An 18,528-nucleotide genomic window follows, 5' to 3' on the forward strand; every position below is an offset into this window, starting at 1 on the left:
GTTCTGTAGCCTGACTGAAATAAGGGACAATGCTTAAATTATAAAGCATGAGAAAACTGATGGAGCGAGGTTAGTACAACAGCAAAGTTTTGTAAGCTCATGTGAGTCATGTTATTCTCTCTACAATATTGCATGAATGTGTACAATCAAATTTATAGACTGATTTAGTAGTCTTTGTGATTGCTACATGCAAGTCAGTTTATAGTTTCTGAGGGGAACAACCTGATCCATCTTTTCTTGTGATCTGAATTATGATGTAGGATATAGCCACAAGGGTTATTTCTTCTGTTGGCAAGTAATCTTAAGACTTTTTTCCTGGGTGATTCGTAAGATAGATTACCCTACACATTTCACAATTTTAGTATCTCTTATGCACCTAAATCTATAGAGATACTAAGCTCCCATGATTTGAAGCCTTCTGGTGATTCGGGGATTATGGGGTCACTGAGTGCCCTGCTTGTAAGGTTGTTTGATGTAAAGTTTATTTCTCTTTTTTATTTTTTATTCTTTCCCATTTAATTCATGAGCGCTTATTAAATTTTGTAAACATTAAAAAACAAACATTTGTTTAAATTCACTTTTACTCGGATTCATTAATATTAAACACAAATATTTTTAAATTTCAAGACCATTTTTTAAGTTTGAACTTTTAAAAAGTTTGAAAACCTATTTTATTGTGACCATTTTAAAAAAAATCATGATTTTTTTTCTAAAATTCATGATTTTAAAATTTACCATATTTTTAAAAATCCTTGGACATTTGTTAATTAAGCTAAAATATTTGATTAAAAAAGTTAGCCTATTTTTTGAGCTAGACATGGGGTGAGCGGGAAAACAACTAAGCACACGAGAGGAGCAGGGAGCTAAACTTAGCGAACGAGAGCTTTCGTGGGGCAGCCCATGTGAGCGCTATATCAGCAATTCCACAGTTTGAATGTGAAATAGGAGCTCCCGAAAGGCTCAAACAACCACCACGGGCTGACACCAAAACCGGAACGTATAAAGACACCACAACCATGCACCAAACAACTTTACTCTCCTTTTGGAACAAACAGTGTCTCTAATAGTAACTTGACACGGTATACAAACACTAAACACAGCTAGAACATAAATTAAACACAAGCCAACACAGATAAAATCTAAACAAGACAACCGATTACCATAGTCTACTAGGTACAAAAGAGTTAATCCCACGACTGAAGAACGGAGCGGCGAAGCGCGCGTTAGCCTCTAGTATATCTTTAACCGGAAAAAAATTCAGGTTCCTGTAGGTTTTGACTTGACTAACAAATTTAAATGAATTTGTTTTTCCTTTTTGTGCTCTTCTTTTTATTACTCAAATAAATCTGTAATTTAGGCAGGCTAACATCAATGGGCTACAGGCCATAACCATGTACACTGGTACTATAGGCAAACAACTATGGAATGTTAGTGTATTGATAGTGCTAATTATATACTATCGTAAGTGATGCGGAGCATCCCACGATTAGGGCTGCAAACGAGTCGAACTCGAGCGAGTTGGAGTTGGCTCAGCTCAACTCATATGAAAATTTGAGCGAGCTCAAACTAAGTGAAGCTCATGATCGAGCTGTAGAACATGACTCGTGCTCAGCTTGTAACGATCTCGAGTCGATCTCGAGCTAGTTTCGAGCTAAATGAGATGATAAAAATTATAAATCTATGGATGAAAAACAAAAAGTTAAGGTGAATATGCAGGGAACCTTCGCCAAAAATATAGGATATTTAACACATAATCAACCACGTGCCATAATTAGGCCTAAATCTTCTCTGCACTTAATTAAGTTTCCATGTTCGTTGGTAAATAAAATGGAGAAAAAATATGAACAACATATATGGTAATAAATTATCTTATTTTCATTTAATATATGGCATGATCATTTAACATAATGATACTCTGTCGAGCTATCGAGCTAAAATCGATCGAGCCAACATTGGCTCAAGATCGGCTCATTTCTCGGTCGAGCTACATAAAGTGTTCAAACTCAGCTTGTTTATTTTCGAGTCGATCTCGAGTCGAGTCAAAAAACGAGTTGATCTCGAGCGGCTCACGAGCCTCGAGCTTTTCTTGCAGCCCTACCCACGATCATCCCCATGGATGTATCTACATCTCCCACGACACCACTTGGACCCATGACAAGAGCCCGAGCAAAAGCTATCGAAGATAAGGTGAACTCGCTCCTCTCCGAACTACCATTTTCCACTCACGTGACATGGCTGCTACCTGAAACAGAAACATTATGTGTGATCAGGTACTTGGATGAAGGCCACAGAGCAGCTACATCCAACGGACAAGATGGCGAGGACACCAAGGAACATGGACATGAAGAGGGTCCGCCCAGTCCGAAACGGGCGGTACTGCTGCCCACAACAAGCGGTACTACTGCTAACGGCCCACAAGCTGTACTACCAACCCACATCCGCTCTACTGCCGCTCAACCCGACAAACTCCTGTGATCGAGCGATACGAGTCTAGTACTACCGCCCAGCCCAAGCGGTACTACCGCCCTAGGGTCCGGTACTACCGCCCTGCCTGTGCGTAGAGAACGGGCCAAGGGCCCATGTATCCCACTTCTCACTTACCCCTTCACGGGCTTAGACTATATATACTCCCCCACCTCTTTCTAGCTAGGGCCAGCGTTGTGTTAGCTCATATGTGAGATAGAGCTTCGCTCATCCATCCAAATCTACTCCATGAGAGAGACCGACACCTCTTCGGAGAAGATCCACTTGGATACAAGACCCCTAACGGGAAGACATCAAGACCTCCTCACGGAGAAGAACCGGCTACCCTATGTATCGTCCTTTGTTGTATTCGGATCGTGTATCTCTTTTGTGTTTCGAGGATCTAGCATATGTGTGATCGTTCTTGTTGGTTTGAGTGATTCTCTCGTGTTTCCTCTCGTCAATCCCCTCGTGATTTATCCTAGTGTTCTTCGTTTTCTTCATGGGATTTGCTCCAATCATGAAAGATCGGCCACCTAAGGTTCTACCCTACATAATCTTGGTATCATGAGCCACGTTGATCGCGATTTTGGAGCCCCCCCTTTGTTTTCTAGCCTAGTTTTGTTGATTTTGTCCCAATTTCAAAAATTCCCCACCAAAAATAGCCCCAATTTTTTTCATTTGTTGGTGTGATGAAGTTTTGTTGGATTTGATCCATGGATTTGCTTTGTTACTAGTGGATCTAGCATCTCCCCAATTTTCTCCACTTTCCATCCACGAAATTTCTCAAAATTTGACCCCGAAATCATCCTTTCCCGCCCCAAAAACTCCCCCGATCCAGAATTGTGAATTTCCCCGACACAAGCGGTACTACCGCCCACCCCAAGCGGTACTACCACCCATCCTAGCGGTATGTAATGCCCCGGATGTAACATTCCATAATTGTAACTCCAACTCTTGCCATTTCCGGTTATGTGATATGTTATATCCTCCATGGTTGGGTTTTGTCTTTCGTTTTGCATTTTGTTCATGTAATGCATTTATTACCATGTCATCATGTGCATATCATTGGCATTCGTGTTCGTCTCATGCATCCGGTCATTTTCCCCGTTGTCTATTTCGGAATCTGACACTCCCACATGCACCCGTTACACCGCTCAAATCTCGTTTCGTGAGCAGTAGAAAAATGTTCTCGGAATGGTCCGAGGTTTGTCGAGTGGCCTTGGTACATCACCGATAGGCCGCCTGTCAAATTTTGTTCCATTTGGAGGTCGTTTGATGCCCCAACGGTTAACCGGGTAACCACAAAAACCCCTCTCTCATTGCAGCCCAACACCCCCCAAAACAGCCCACTAGTCCATCTAAACCCCCTCCATACTCTCCGTTGTTGGATCATGATCATGTGGGCGAAAACCGCACCTCATTTGGACTCTCCTAGCTCCCCCTACCTATAAATATGCCCCCTCCTCAAATTGAGGATGAAACACTAGATGCACCTCCACCCTCCGCGCCGGACACGTCCATGCTACGTCTCCAACGTATCTATAATTTTTGATTGTTCCATGCTATTATATTATCAACCTTGGATGTTTTATATGCATTTATATGCTATTTTATATGATTTTTGGGACTAACCTATTAACCCAGCGCCCAGTGCCAGTTTCTGTTTTTTTCCTTGTTTTTGAGTATTGCAGAAAAGGAAAACCAAACGGAGTCCAATTGACCTAAAAATTCACGGAGATAATTTTTGGACTAGAAGAAGCCCACGGAGTACCAGAGATGGGCCGGAAGAGCCCAAAGGCACCCACGAGGGTGGGGGCGCGCCCTACCCTCTGGGTGCGCCCCCTACCTCATGGCCGCCTCGGGAACCCCCCTGACTTGTTCCCGACTCCAACACCTCTTATATATACCCAAACTTCCAGAAAGAAACCTAGATTGGGAGTTCCACCGCTGCAAGCCTCTGTAGCCACCGAAAACCAATCTAGACCCGTTCGGGCACCCTGTCGGAGGGGGGAATCCCTCTCCGGTGGCCATCTTCATCATCCCGGCGCTCTCCATGACGAGGAGGGTGTAGTTCACCCTCGGGGCTAAGGGCATGTACCACTAGCTATGTGTTTGATCTCTCTCGTGTTCTTGATTCGGCACGATTTTGATGTATCGCGAGCTTTGCTATTATAGTTGGATCTTATGATGTTTCTCCCAATCTACTCTTGTGATTAATTGAGTTTTCCCTTTGAAGTTATCTTATCGGATTGAGTCTTTAAGGATTTGAGAACACTTGATGTATGTCTTGCATGTGTTTATCTGTGGTGACAATGGGATATTCATGTGATCCACTTGATGTATGTTTTGGTGATCAACTTGCGAGTTCCGTGACCTCGTGAACTTACGCATAGGGGTTGGCACACGTTTTCGTCTTGACTCTCCAGTAGAAACTTTGGGGCGCTCTTTGAAGTTCTTTGTGTTGGTTGAATAGATGAATCTGAGATTGTGTGATGCATATCGTGTAATCATACCCACAGATACTTGAGGTGACATTGAAGTAACTAGGTGAAATTAGGGTTTTGATTGATTTGTGTCTTAAGGTGTTATTCTAGTACGAACTCTAGGATAGATTAAACAGAAAGAATAGCTTCGTGTTATTTTACTACGGACTCCTGAATAGATCGATCAGAAAGGATAACTTTGAGGTGGTTTCGTACCCTACAATAATCTCTTCGTTTGTTCTCCGCTATTAGTGACTTTGGAGTGACTCTTTGTTGCATGTTGAGGGATAGTTATATGATCCGATTATGTTATTATTGTTGAGAGAACTTGCACTAGTGAAAGTATGAACCCTAGGCCTTGTTTCAACGCATTGCAATACCGTTTTCGCTCACCTTTATCATTAGTTACCTTGCTGTTTTTATATTTTCAGATTACAAAAACCTATATCTACCATCCATATTGCACTTGTATCACCATCTCTTCACCGAACTAGTGCACCTATACAATTTACCATTGTATTGGGTGTGTTGGGGACACAAGAGACTCTTTGTTATTTGGTTGCAGGGTTGTTTGAGAGAGACCATCTTCATCCTACGCCTCCCACAAATTTTTAAACCTTAGGTCATCCACTTAAGGGAAATTTGCTACTGTCCTACAAACCTCTGCACTTGGAGGCCCAACAACGTCTACAAGAAGAAGGTTGTGTAGTAGACATCAAGCTCTTTTCTGGCGCCATTGCCGGGGAGGTTAGCGCTTGAAGGTATATGTTTAGATCTTGCAATCGAATCTTTTTGTTTCTTATTTTATCACTAGTTTAGTTTATAAAAGTAAACTACAAAAAAATGGAATTGAGGGTGCCTCATATGCTTCATCTTTTTAATATCTTTGGTGAAAAATAAGGATTCTGATAATTGTGCCAAAGTGTTAGAAGAAGAATGCATTAAAATGTTTGGCACAAAATATTTGAATGATGAGCATGATTGCAATGTTGTTAGTATGAATTCTTTGAATACCCATGATGCTAATGATATGCAAAGCCACAAGCTTGGGGATGCTATGTTTGATGAAGATGATATTTTTTGTCCCCCAAGTTTTGATGAGCAAATTTATTATGATGAAAGCATCCCTCCTATCTATGATGATTATTGTGATGACACATATGCTATAAAGAATAATGATATCCATGAAACTTGTCATCATGATTTTAACTTTCAATTGGATTATGCCTCACATGATAGTTATTTTGTTGAGTTTGCTCCCACTACTATTCATGAGAAGAAATTTGCTTATGTGGAGAGTAACACAAATTCTATGCTTGCAGATCATGAAAAGAATGCTTTATGTGATGGTTATATTATTGAATTCATTCATGATACTACTGAAAATTATTATGAAGGAGGAACATATTCTTGTAGGAATTACAATAATATCAAGTTTCATCTCTATGTGTTGAAAATCTTGAAGCTATGCTTGTTTTGCTTTCCTATGCTAGTTGATTCTTGTTCTCATAAGTTGTTTGCTCACAAAATCCCTATGCATAGGAAGTGGGTTAGACTTAAATGTGCTAGTCATATTCTTCATGATGCTCTCTTTATGTTTCAATTCTTATCTTTTATGTGAGCATCATTGAAATCATCATGCCTAGCTAGGGGCATTAAACGATAGCGCTTGTTGGGAGGCAACCCAACTTTATTTTTGTTTTTTACTTTTTGTTCCTGTTTAGTAATAAATAATTTATCTAGCCTCTGTTATGATTGTGTTTTTTATGTTTTAATTAGTGTTTGTGCCAAGTAAAGCCTTTAGGATCTTCTTGGGTGATTGTTGTTTGAACTTGCTGATAAAAACAAAAAAAGTATGCGGTCACGAGAATAATTTTCATTTTTACCAGAGAGCGATAAAATACCAACTCCAAATGCAGTAGATCAATATACAAATTTTCTTGGTCGTCCTAATTTATTAGAATTGTTGGAGTTACAGAAGTATTCGAAACCTATAGATTGCTACAGACTATTCTGTTTTTGACAGATTCTGTTTTCATTGTGTTGTTTGCTTATTTTGATGAATCTATGAGTAGTATCGGAGGGTATGAACGATAGAGAAATTAGAATACAGTAGATATTACACCAATATGAATTTAGAATGAGTTCACAACAATACCTAAGTGGTGATTCATTTTCTTATACTAGCGGAGCTTACGAGTTTTCTGTTAAGTTTTGTGTTGTGAAGTTTTCAAGTTTTGGGTAAAGTTTTGATGGACTACGGAAGAAGGAGTGGCAAGAGCCTAAGCTTGGGGATTCCCAAGGCACCCCAAGGTAATATTCAAGGACAACCAAGAGCCTAAGCTTAGGGATGCCCCGGATGGCATCCCCTCTTTCGTCTTTGTTCATCACATGATATATTTTTATTGGAGCCTAACCTTACTTGGAGCTATATTTTTATTCACCACATGATATGTGTTTTGCTTGCAGCGTCATTTTATTTTATTTTGTCCAGCTTTCTGTTTGAATAAAATACCAAGATCTGAAATTCTTAAATGTTAGAGAGTCTTCACATAGTTGCATAATTATTCGACTACTCATTGATCTTCACTTATATCTTTTGGAGTAGTTTGTCATTTCCTCTAGTGCTTCACTTATATCTTTTTAGGGCATGGCGGTGGTTTTATTTTGAAGAAACAGATGGACTCTCGTGATTCACTTATACTATTTTGAGAGTCCTAAACAGCATGGTAATTTGCTTTGGTTATGAAACTAGTCCTAATATGATGGGCATCCAAGATGGGTATAATAAAAACTTTCATATAGAGTGCATTGAATACTATAAGAAGTTTGATACTTGATGATTGTTTTGAGATATGAAGATGGTGATATTAGAGTCATGATAGTTGAGTAGTTGTGAATTTGAGAGATACTTGTGTTAAAGTTTGTGATTCCCGTAGCATGCACGTATGGGGAACCGTTATGTGATGAAGTCGGAGCATGATTTTTTTATTGTCTTCCTTATGAGTGGCGGTCGGGGATGAGCGATGGTCTTTTCCTACCAATCTATCCCCCTAGGAGCATGCGCGTAGTACTTTGTTTCGATAACTAATAGATTTTTGCAATAAGTATGTGAGTTCTTTATGACTAATGTTGAGTCCATGGATTGTACACACTCTCACCCTTCCACCATTGCTATCCTCTCTAGTACCGCTCAACTTTCGCCGGTACCATAAACCCACCATTTATCTTCCTCAAAACAGCCACCATACCTACCTATTATGGAATTTCCATATCCATTTCGAGATATATTGCCATGCGACTTTCCACCGTTCCGTTTATTATGACGCGCTCCATCATTGTCATATTGCTTTGCATGATCATGTAGTTGACATTGTATTTGTGGCAAAGCCACCATTCATAATTATTTCATACATGTCACTCTTGATTCATTGCACATCCCGATACACTACCGGAGGCATTCACATAGAGTCATATTTTGTTCTAAGTATCGAGTTATAATTCTTGAGTTGTAAGTAAATAAAAGTGTGATGGTCATCATTATTAGAGCACTGTCCCATGTGAGGAAAGGATGATGGAGACTATGATTCCCCCACAAGTCGGGATGAGACTCCGGGCGAAAAATAAAAATAAGAGAAAAAAGAGGCCATAAAAAAGAAAGACCAAAAAAACAAAAAACAAAACAAAAACAAAAAAATGAGAGAAAAAGAGAGAAGGGGTAATGCTACTATCCTTTTACCACACTTGTGCTTCAAAGTAGCACCATGATCTTCATGATAGAGAGTCTCCTATGTTGTCACTTTCATATACTAGTGGGAATCTTTCATTATAGAACTTGGCTTGTATATTCCAATGATGGGCTTCCTCAAAATGCCCTAGGTCTTCGTGAGCAAGCAAGTTGAATGCACACCCACTTAGTTTCTTTTTGAGATTTCATACACTTATAGCTCTAGTGCATCCGTTGCATGGAAATCCCTACTCACTCACATTGATATCTATTGATGGGCATCTCCATAGCCCGTTGATACGCCTAGTTGATGTGAGACTATATTCTCCTTTTTGTCTTCTCCACAACCACCATTCTATTCCACCTATAGTGATATGTCCATGGCTCACGCTCATGTATTGTGTGAAAGTTGAAAAGGTTTGAGAACATCAAAAGTATGAAACAATTGCTTGGCTTGTCATCGGGGTTGTGCATGATTTGAATATTTTGTGTGATGAAGATAGAGCATAGCCGGACTATATGATTTTGTAGGGATAGCTTTCTTTGGCCATGTTATTTTGAGAAGACATGATTGCTTTATTAGTATGCTTGAAGTATTATTATTTTTATGTCAATATTAAACTTTTGTCTTGAGTCTTTCAGATCTGAATATTCATGCCACAATAAAGAAAATTACATTGAAAATTATGTTAGGAAGCATTCCACATTAAAAATTCCGTTTTTATCATTTACCTACTCGAGGACGAGCAGGAATTAAGCTTGGGGATGCTTCATACGTCTCCAACGTATCTATAATTTTTGATTGTTCCATGCTATTATATTATCAACATTGGATGTTTTGTATGCATTTATATGCTATTTTATAAGATTTTTGGGACTAACCTATTAACCCAGAGCCTAGTGTCAGTTTCTATTTTTTCCTTGTTTTTGAGTATTGCAGAAAAGGACAACCAAACGGAGTCCAATTGATCCAAACGGAGTCCAACTGATCCGAAAATTCACGGAGATAATTTTTGGACCAGAAGAAGCCAACGGAGTACCGGAGATGGGCCAGAAGAGCCCCGAGGCACCCACGAGGGTGTGGGGCGCGCCCCCTACCTCATGGCCGCCTCGGGGACCCCCTTGACTTGTTGCCGACTCCAACACCTCTTATATATACCCAAACTTCCAGAAAGAAACCTAGATCGGGAGTTCCACCGCCGCAAGCCTCCCTAGCCACCAAAAACCAATCTAGACCCGTTCTGGCACCCTGCCGGAGGGGGAATCCCTCTCCGGTGGCCATCTTCATCATCCCGGCGCTCTCCATGACGAGGAGGGAGTAGTTCACCCTCGGGGCTGAGGGTATGTACCACTAGCTATGTGTTTGATCTCTCTCTCTCTCTCTCGTGTTCTTGATTCGGCACGATCTTGATGTATCGCAAGCTTTGCTATTATAGTTGGATCTTATGATGTTTCTCCCCCTCTACTCTCTTGTGATGAATTGAGTTTTCCCTTTGAAGTTATCTTATCGGATTGAGTCTTTAAGGATTTGAGAACACTTGGTGTATGTCTTGCCTGTGCTTATCTGTGGTGACAATGGGATATTCACGTGATCCACTTGATGTATGTTTTGGTGATCAACTTGCGAGTTTTGTGACCTCGTGAACTTATGCATAGGGGTTGGCACACTTTTTCGGCTTGACTCTCCGGTAGAAACTTTGGGGTGCTCTTTGAAGTTCTTTGTGTTGGTTGAATAGATGAATCTGAGATTGTGTGATGCATATTGTATAATCATACCCACAGATACTTGAGGTGACATTGGAGTATCTAGGTGACATTAGGGTTTTGGTTGATTTGTGTCTTAAGGTGTTATTCTAGTACGAACTCTAGGATAGATTAAACGGAAAGAATAGCTTCATGTTATTTTACTACGGACTCTTGAATAGATCGACCAGAAAGGATAACTTTGAGGTGGTTTCGTACCCTACAATAATCTTTTCGTTTGTTCTTTGCTATTAGTGACTTTGGAGTGACTCTTTGTTGCATGTTGAGGGATAGTTATATGATCCGATTATGTTATTATTATTGAGAGAATTTGCACTAGTGAAAGTATGAACCCTAGGCCTTGTTTCAACGCATTGCAATACCGTTTTCGCTCACCTTTATCATTAGTTACATTGCTGTTTTTATATTTTTAGATTACAAAAACCTATATCTGCCATCCATATTGCACTTGTATCACCATCTCTTCGCCGAACTAGTGCACCTATACAATTTACTATTGTATTGGGTGTGTTGGGGACACAAGAGACTCTTTGTTATTTGGTTGCAGGGTTGTTTGAGAGAGACCATTTTCATCCTACGCCTCCCACAGATTGATAAACCTTAGGTCATCCACTTGAAGGAAATTTGCTACTGTCCTACAAACCTTTGCACTTGGAGGCCCAACAACATCTACAAGAAGAAGGTTGTGTGGTAGACATCAGTCCGCGGGCACCGGACGCATCCGCCGCCGCGCCCAGACCAACCACCGCCCGACACGTGTCCACCCGTGGCCTGTGAGCCCGCAGCAGGCCCTCCCAGCTCATCGCCCGGGTACCGCCACCTCCCGCTTGCCGCCACCTCGCCTGCGCGCCTCGCCACCACGCCGACCGCCATTGCCTGCCAGAGCTGCCCGCCCGCGCGCCTCGCCGTCCGTCATCGCCGCGCCTACTCCACTGCCCCGTCGCGCCCCCCTCGTCGCCGGCCAGATCCGGTCGGGCCGGACGAGATCCGCCTCGCCGGCCTCTCCCCCGACCTCCCCGGCCCATCTTCGACGAACTCCGGCGAACCTCAGGTTCCACGCCTGGGTCAAACCCTAGATCCGTGAGGGGTATATTTTTCCAAGTCCCCAATATTTCATCTCATGTGCAACTCTTTGACATGCCGTATCTCCTTGTCCGTAGATCCGATTTGCGCATATGATATATCGAAATGTTCATCTCGTGTTGCTACTCATGTTAGTGTCATTTTCATGCATGTTACTGTCAATATTGATGCCTTAATCTTCACTGCAAAAGTGCTATATGATGTTGGCTGCTGGAATTCATCATAACTTGCTGATTTGTCATTTTCATTGCATTTTGTGTGTGCATCCTTTGAGCATCATGTCTACATGTTTTAGGACCATCTTCATGCCATATTGACATGGTGCAAGCCTTGTATTTTTGTGAGCTCTGTGGTGACTAGCACAAGCATACAAAGTAGGGTATATGATGTTGCTGATTTCAGACACTTAGTATTTTTGCCAAGTCTTTTCCTTGTACATTATGTTGCTATGTTGACTTGTTGCCAAGTTGATCCATGCATATTTTGATGAAGTTCAGTAAGAGTGTTTTGAAGATATGGTTATGCTCTATCCATTCATGCATCTGGTTGTAATTATGGAGTAGGGTAGCTTGTCAGTACCATGCTCTACTTTTGCTAAATATTGTTGCTGGCAGATTGTTAACATGACGTTAATTTTTGCCATGTGTTTTGCTAGTGATCCATGCACCCTATGAACTTGATCTTGCCATGTTTAGCTTCAGAAATGTGTCTTCTTACCGTTAGTTACCTTGTGATGCCATGTAATGCTTTGTGGTGAGTGGCTTGAGCTTGCAAAGTTGCTATCATGAATCTGTTTCTGGCATGCTATGTTTTTCTACCAAGTCTGAATCTGTTCATATCACTTGCCATGTTTGCATTGGTGCTACCATCTTTTCTGTGCATCTTTGGCTCAAGTTCATTAGGAGAGTTTTGTTCTTTTCCTTTAGTACTAGCATACCATGCCATTTTTTGCCATGATATGTTCCTATAGCATGTGGTTTGCTAGCGCTAAACATTGCTACCTGATGCTGTTTATGCCATGTTTAGTATTTTCACCAAGTCTGTGAAACTATTATCATTTGCATTTTTGCCATGCTGTTTTAGGCTTGTTCTAGTGAGTTCTAGCAGGAGCTCAGTGTTCATGATTTGTAGAGCTTCACCTATACTTTACTGCCATGTGCTTTGTTGCTATGTTGGAGTGCTGTAGCATAGTTTCCTGATGCATCTTAAGTGTTGTGATGCTGTTAAGCACAATTTTGCATCGTTCTTGTTTTGCTCGTCATTTGCAAACCGTGCATACGTTTCCGGTGATCCTTATATCGATTTCGACCAAAATCACTGAATCTTTCCTGTGGCATGCTTGGTTTGCCAAGTTGATGCCATGCTCATCTTTTCCCTTTCAGAGTACCCATATGCATTGCACATCATATCTTGCATTCCATGCCATGTCTTGCATCATGTTGCTTGTGCATTGCATTGTGTTTGATTGTTGTTCCGTTGCTTGTGTTCTTGCTTTGGGTAGAGCCGGGAGGCGAGTTCGTGAACGAGGAACCTATTGAGTACGTTTACGAGGAGCAAGCTTTCGACAACCCTGAGAACTTTGCAGGCAAGATGATCATTACCCCTGATATCACTTCTACCTTTGCTTGCTAGTTGTTCATTCTATCGCTATGTCATGCTACCTACCACTTGTTTATCATGCCTCCCTTATTTCCATGTCAAGGCTCTAACCCACCTTCCCGGCAAACCGTTGTTTGGCTATGTTATCGCTTTTGCTCAGCCCCTGTTATAGCATTGCTAGTTGCAGGTGCCTTGCAGGTTGTTCCATGTTGGAACATGGATATGTTGGGATATCACAATATCTATTATTTAATTAATGCATCTATATACTTGGCAAAGGGTGGAAGGCTTAGCCTTTTGCTCGGTGTTTTGTTCCACTCTTGCCGCCCTAGTTTCTGTCATACCGGTGTTACATTCCTTGATTTTGCGTTCCTTACACGGTTGGGGTTATGGGACCCCCTTGATAGTTCGCTTTGAATAAAACTTCTCCAGCAAGGCCCAACCTTGGTTTTAACATTTCCCTAATAACAACTAAAATTTTCCTAGGGAGTAATTAACCCGAGGATTATCTTAATTCAACCCCCGGGCCAGTGTTCCTCTGAGTGCTAGTCCAACCTGGGCGATGTCCGGTGCGCCCTAGGCAACCAGGGTCTCAGCCAACCCGATGTCTTGCCCATTCGGTGTGCCCTGAGAACGAGATACGTGTGACTCCTATCGGGATTTGTCGGCACATCGGGAGGTCTTGCTGGTCTTGTTTTACCATTGTTGAAATGTCTTGTAACCGGGATTCTGAGACTGATCGGGTCTTTCCGGGAGAAGGAATATCCTTCGTTGATCATGAGAGCTTGTGATGGGCTAAGTTGGGACACCCCTGCAGGGCATAAACTTTTGAGAGTCGTGCGCGCGGTTATGTGGCAGATGGGAATTTGTTAATATCCGATTGTAGAGAACTTGACACTTGACTTAATTAAAATGCATCAACCGCGTGTGTAACCGTGATGGTCTCTTTTCGGCAGAGTCCGGGAAGTGAACACGGTTGGGTTATGATTGAACGTAAGTAGTTCATGATCACTTCTTGATCACTTCTAGCTTTATGACCATTGCATAGTTTCTCATCTTACTCTTGTACTCGTATGTTAGCCACCATATTTGCTTATCGCTTCCTGCAACTCCACCTCATTACCACATCCTACCCATAAGCTTAAATAGTCTTGATCTTGCGGGTTTTGAGATTGCTGAGTCCTCGTGACTCATAGATACTACCAAAACAGTTGTAGGTGCCGATGATACCAGTGGAGGTGATGCCACCGAACTCAAGTGGGAGTTCGACGAGGACCTTGGCCATTACTACGTGTCTTTTCCGGATGATCAATAGTGGTGCCCAGTTGGGACGATCGAGATTTAGCATTTGGGGTTGTCTTCTTTTCATTTGGGTTCTTGTGTGTACTCTGAATGATGTATGAATTATTTGATCATTGTGTGACATGGCGATTATAAGCCAACTATTTATTTATCCTTGTTCTTGTACATGGGATTGTGTGAAGATGACCCTTCTTGCGATAAAACCAAAATGCAGTTATGCCTCTAAGTCGTGCCTCGACACATGGAAGATATAGCCGCATCTTGGGTGTTACAAGTTGGTAATCAGAGCCATCCCCGACTTAGGAGCCCCCTGCTTGATCGAATCGCTGACGTGTTGAGTCTAGAACAAACCTGTTTTGAGTCTTAGGATTATATATATCAGAGAGTAGTATTCTTTTTACTCCTCAGTCCCCTTCGTCGCTCTGGTGAGGTCTCCTGACATAGATGTTTTGAGTTTCCTCTCCCCAATTTCACTAAAAAAAATTAGGATCACACGGGTATCTTCGGATCGTTCCGATATTCTTGTGACGAGAACATTGTTCTTGGTGCCTCCTGACATTTAGGGGTTGTGGCAGTGTCCCGGGGAGTTGAGCTCCGAGGTGTTGTCGTCACAATTTTATCGTTGCAGTTCTGGAATACCTGAGTTCGCCAACATCGAAAATCTATTTTATGCAGTTACTGGTGAGATAACCTCGACGCCACCTAGTACTGGGGAGGGAGTTCGGGAGTATTGCCACAGCTCGTATAATGGATGCTTTTCAAAGGTTGAGGTACACGATTTTCAGAGTTTTCTTGGTTATATGTTAACGGATGGATACAGTTGGAGCGTAGGGCTTGTTAGTTGTGTGATATATATTGTGCCTCCCTGTATCCCCAACACCAGATTGCATAACCAGAAAGTTTCGGGAGTTAATAGGTGGGAATTAAAATAGCTCTAGTTATTCTTCCGGCAGATAATTGGTATGTCATTGGGTGATCCTTACCATTTATTTTTTCCAGTCATACCTTGTTGTTTCATTCATCAACCTTTGTTTAAGTGGCTTCTCACCATAATGGTCGTGTAATGTTAACTTTGGAATTCATTCATTCAATCTCTGTTCGAATGTTAATTGTGAAGACTATATGTCGCAATTTCTATCCATTGATTCAGCTTGTCTCTCTGTTTATCATGGTTCTAACGGATGTCACCCTCTTCAGGATGGCTCCTCCAACGCATCTGAACCCAGACCGCAATGATGGAGATCAGGCGAACCCTCTGCCTCCTCCACCTCCTCCACCTCTGGAAGCATGGCAAGCTGTCATGGCAGCCACCAACGCCAACACCCAGATGCTTTTGCAACTCTTGCAAGAGCGCAACCAAGGTCAAGGCAACCAAGGGAATCAAGGTCAAGGGCAATTCAACAATCAGCCTCAGTTTGCTACCCTCAACCAGTTTCTTGCAAATCAGCCAAAGTCTTTTAGCAACTATGCTGAGGCCATGGACGCCGATGATTGGCTCGTGGACATCAGCAAGCATTTTGAATGTAGCAATGTCAGGCTTGAGGACTACGTCAAGTTCGCTTCTTTTCAGCTCAAGGACCAAGCAACTAATTGGTATCAACAATACAAGGATTCCAAAGGAGGTCGAGTGATTACCTGGAATGACTTCTGTCGGGATTTTAAAGCTCATCACATTCCAACAAGTGTTGTCGAGAGCAAGCATGAGGAATTCCGCAATCTCAAGCAAGGAAGCATGGTGTATCAATACAACATCTAGTTTCAGAAACTTGCTCGCTTCGCAAGGTAGGACGTTCCTGATGAAAAGAGCATGATCTATCACTTCAGGGGTGGCCTCAGAGAGGATCTGCAGTTAGCACTCATTCTTGTTGAGCCTACTCAGTTCGATCAGTTCTATAACATGGCCCTCAAGCAAGAAGGTGCTCAGCTCAAGTGTGAGGCTTCAAAGAAGAGAATCAGGGATGCATTTCAATCGTCTTCTTCCTCTCAAGTGGAAGCTAAGCAACAGAAGTTATGGCTTCCTCCGCCTCCTCCGTTTCGCCAGCCCTACCAGTATGTAGCGCCCCGAGACTGATGTGCCAGGTGTCGTCCAGTTATTCGCTGTTGTTGCCTTGTCATTGCTTGCGTGTCATGCCTTGCATATCGTGTCATCATGTGCATTTCATTTGCATACATGTTCGTCTCATGCATCCGAGCATTTTCCCCGTTATCCGTTTTGCATTCCGGCGTTCCGTTCTCCTCCGGTGGTCATTTCTACCTTATTCTCGTGTGTGGGGATTAAACATTTCCGGATTGGACCGAGACTTGCAAAGCGGCCTTGGTTTACTACCGGTAGACCACCAGTCAAGTTTCGTACCATTTGGACTTTGTTTGATGCTCCAACGGTTAACCGGGGGACCGAAAAGGCCTCGTGTGTGTTGCAGCCCAACACCCCTCCAAGTTGGCCCAAAACCCACCAAAACCCCTTCCATCCTCTCGGTCGTTCGATCACGATCGCGTGGCCGCAAACCGCACCTCATTTGGACTCTCCTAGCTCCCTCTACCTATAAATATGTGGCCATCCCCGAAATTTTCGCGGATGAAACCCTAACCTTCTTCTCCATCGCGCCGCCGGACACATTCCACCGCGCCCGGACATGTCCGCTCCGTCGTCCGCGCCAATCGCCTCCCGCCACCTGTCCTGCCACCGCCTTCTCCGCCGCCGGCCCGGGCGGCCCGAACCGGGCCCCCGAGGCCCATCGCGCGCCCCGCCGCCTAGAAGCATCGCCGCCCGGATCCAGCTCCGCCCGAGCCGCCTCCGCCGCCGTGGGTCGCCGCCGCCCCGTCGCCCATGGTTGCTGCTCCGGCCACCGCCGCCCTTCGGCGGCGCAGTCGCCGCGCAGTGCACCGTCGCATCGCCGCCCGGCGTGACCCGTCGGACCTCCTCCGCCTCCGCGCCGCCGCACGCCTCCCCGACCGCCTCCTTCCTCTTCCCGACGCAAGTCCGGCCAGATCCAGCCACCGCCCTGTTGACTCCGGCGAGATCTGCCATGCCTCGGTTCGTGTGCACAAACCCTAGATCTCACGAGGGGGTGAGAATTCTACCAAGTCCCTGTAATTTTTTGCATATTTCATCGCATCGTAACTTTGCATCTGTAGCTCCGATTCATGCATATAGCATATCAAAATGTTCATCCTAGAGAGTACATCATTTCATCTCATTGCATCATTTTCATTTAAGTTCATCTTGATGCCCGAAATGCTGTTAGAAGAGTGCTACTTGAGTTAATCGTCAGATCTGCTGCTCCAATTAGATATTTGTCATTTTTGCCATAATTATTGTGTGCATGATATGCCCCTGAGCTCTACATATGTTTTGTTAAGGGTTTTGTCATCTTTCCATAGGTGCAACCATGTATTTTTGTGATGTGTGTGGTGACTAGCACGAGCTTGCAAAGTGGTGCACTTGGTAATGCTGATTTCAGGGACTTAGCATTTCCACTAAGTCCTTGGTCTGTTTATTTCATTATGCCATATGTTCATGTTGTTTCCTAGTGATCCGTGCCTCTTTTGAGGATGATCAGTAAGGATGTTTTGTTAATATTGTAGTGCTCTATCCATCCATGTCTTTGTTTGCAATTATGGAGCACCCTAGCTTGAGTCAATCGAGCTCTACTTTTGCTATTTCGTGAATCTGGGCAGATTGTCTACTTGTTAGCGATTTTGCCGATGATGTTGTAGTTGATCCGTGCATGCTATGTTATTGGTCTTGCCATGTCTAGCTTGAATTCTGTGTATTCTTGATGGGTGTATGCTTAGATTATCATGACTTGCTCTGTAGTGAGTGCATCGAGCTCGTAAACATGCCTACTTGATATCTGATTTGCATGCTCCAGTTTTTCACTAAGTCTGAGAGTCTGATTATGTTTTTGCCATGTTCACATGCTTGCAATTGTATTTTCTGATCCCTTTTGGCTCAAGGTCACTAAGGGACTTTTGTTAAGCTCTTTGAGTCGCTCCATGCCATGCTTTACTTTGCCATGTTCAGGTCCTGTAGCATATAGTTTTCATGCTTCAAAGAGTGCTACCTGATCTGAATTCCAGACAAGTGTTAATTTCACCAAGTCT

This window comes from Triticum aestivum, chromosome 4A (assembly GCF_018294505.1).
Source record: "Triticum aestivum cultivar Chinese Spring chromosome 4A, IWGSC CS RefSeq v2.1, whole genome shotgun sequence".
NCBI lineage: Eukaryota > Viridiplantae > Streptophyta > Magnoliopsida > Poales > Poaceae > Triticum > Triticum aestivum.